We start from the raw sequence: 2,896 nt of genomic DNA, 5'->3' as shown, positions 1-2,896 counted from the left end.
CACTCCCACCCCCCAACTTTCCAGTCAGCATTCCTAGTTACAAAGAGAGAAATCTATCTCAGAAAACTAAGATTTTAAAGTCCAGAGGAAACTGCCATTTCTTTTGCCACGGATCTCAAAAGCACAAATAAACATATAAAAGTGCAAAATAACGTTAGTAACAATTCAATAGTTCTCCCAACAGAGGCAATGTCAATGTGCCAAGAGCTTGTGAAAGCTGTAAGTGATGTCAGTGGCATCTGAGGACACCCTCTGCAAGAGTATTTTCTAAAATTCTGAATCCATTTCAGGTGTGTTTTGTGCATGAAACCAAATCGGTTTCAATTAGAAAAACTATCCAGAATTCATGTTTGTGCTGGAGCTCGGGAATGGAGAAGAGGGCAGGGAAAAGGAGGAGGGGAGGAAATGTTTCACATTTTTTAGACTATTTTCTAATCTCCTCAGTAGCCCTCACTCGTATGTGCTGAGAATGTAGTATCTATTGTTCACTGGAAATGCTTTTGTGTCTGGCTGTATGTTAACAAAAAAGGTCTAACAGTTTCTAACAGAGTTTACATTCCTTCCTAGTTCTGATGTGTCTTCCCCATTGTTTTTCCTGCCTTATCCTGCCCGTTCTTTCATTTTTTTATCCTTCCACTCTTCTGTTAAATTTTTCCCCTGCCTGTCATAGTTCTGCCACATACCTCCAACTTCCTCCTCTCCACAGATTCCTGCTCCTCTTTCCCAGCCGGTACCCCACAGCTTATCTCCAACCTTTCTGCTCCCCTACATAACCTTCCCCTGTTTATAAGGAAGGAGCGTGTCATTCCATTTCTCTTAACCAGTGAAACTATTCTCACATATTGTTAACGTGACCTCTGCTGTGATATCCCACATTAGAACAAAAGGGGATGACATTAGCCAGACCAAGTGACAAGAAAGGCCAGATCTCCCTCCCCCTCTTAAAGAGAGAAATGGAAGAGAGACAAAGAGTAATTCAGGGGCAAAAGGATTCTGGACTCCTCACCATGCAGCCAGTTCCTCCCTCCCTCATGAGTTTTCTAAGAATAAAGAAGATGCCCCAATTTCTTACGTTATGGTATACCCTAAGACAAGAATTGCCACATTTTCTCTGTACCCACCCTGTACCCTCACGGCTGTCTGAAGTTCTGGTAAAACAACAAGGTACCCCAGCTCATTTTGAGTCCCAGTATGCCTCCGAAATACCGACATGAAGTTAAAAGCTACATTAATTGTCATTTGCTTTTAAAAAAAAAATAGCTTTTATGTTAAAATATGTTAAAATACCTACATTTAGTTTGCTAGGGCTTTTTTTTTTTTTTTTAAAATCACCCAACCCTGGATCGTCTACTTTTTCTAATGACTGCACTTCTCTATGCTTGAGACATTGCATGTTCCCTTTTTCCTCCTCCTTTCAACACGCAGTGAGTAGAGTGTTTGTTTAAACAGTAACTCCAAGCTATGTCCTGAGATAGTGTGAGAACTTCAGCCTTCCTCCGGCCCACATGCCCGGAGCCGTGAAGCCACTTGACAATCGTGCAGGCAGGCACAGACCTTCCTTCCCAGGGGCAGAGCCAGACAGGGATTTTTTTTTTTTCTTCAGTCTTCAGTTGCGCAATTCGCTCACCACCTCTTTACAACCTAAGGGAGAGAAGGGCGGCTTCGATTCATCTCTCTGCAAATCCTCAGGACAGCCCAGAGAGCTTGAAAACCCCCCAAACCAGCAGGCCTGTGGCCCTCCCTGACACAATCCAGCCTGAATCTTTGATGTTCACAAGCAGGGACCACTACATTTAAAGCAGTTTCACATCTGTATATTTCAAGTTGAAACTTACATATGTGTACTCAAAGAGCGTGTGTAAAATACAGAAGTGTCTTAAGTCTGTAACATAATGCAAAGTTGCGCCAGGGGAAGTTCAGGTTGGATATTAGGAAACATTTCTTTACTGAAAGGGTTGCCAGGCATTGGAATGGACTGCCCAGGGAGGTGGTGGAGTCACCATCCCTGGAGGTATTTAAGAAATGTGTAGACATGGCTCTTCAGGGCATGCTCTAGTGCCCAAGATTATTGGTTTGTGGTGGGATGTTGTGTGGGTGGGTGATGGTTTTGGTTTGGTTGTTGTTGTGTGTTTAGGGGGTGGGTGGTGGTTTGTTGTTGGGTGTTTTTTTTTGTTTGTTTTGTTTTTTTTGTGGTTGGACTCGATGATCTCTGAGGTCCCTTCCAACCACTACGATTCTGTGATTCTGTAAAGGATCTATAAGGGGCAATCGTAGGATGGTTAGAGTTGGAAGAGACTTTAAAGGTCATTGAGTTCCAACCCCTTGCCATGGGCAGGGACACCTCCCACCAGACCAGGTTGCTCCAAGCCCCATCCAGCCTGGTCTTGAACACCTCCAGGGATGGAGTCTCCACAGCTTCCCTGGGCAACCTGTTCCAGTGTCTCACCACCCTCACAGGAAAGAATTTCTTCCTGATATCTAACCTAAATCTGCCCTCATCCAGTTTAAAGCCGTTACCCCCCACACCCTGTAGCTACACTCCCTCATAAAGAGTTCCCCCCCCATCTCTCCTGCAGGAAGAGGACTGGAGGGCCGCTAGAAGGTCTCCCCGCAGCCTTCACTTCTCCGGGCTGAACTCCGACTCCCTCAGCCCGCCCTCACACCGGAGCCTCTCCAGCGTGATTAACACCGTCTGCTCGTTCCCAGGGCGGGGCGGGGGGGGTAAGCGTGCTACGACAACCGCTCTCCCGCCGGGTGCGGGACAGAAGGCCGCAGACTCCCCTCCGGGGGTCCGGGCCGGGCCCCGCTGCCGCACGGGGAGGACGGGCCTGGCCGGCCACTGCCTGAGGCGGCGGCGGCGGCCGCGCCCCGCTGGCGAGGGCTGGGCCGGGCCGCA

Source organism: Calidris pugnax, unplaced genomic scaffold (assembly GCF_001431845.1).
Source record: "Calidris pugnax isolate Ruff unplaced genomic scaffold, ASM143184v1 scaffold1, whole genome shotgun sequence".
In the NCBI taxonomy this organism is placed as follows: Eukaryota; Metazoa; Chordata; class Aves; order Charadriiformes; family Scolopacidae; genus Calidris; species Calidris pugnax.
Note: the sequence above shows the minus strand (reverse complement) of the source record.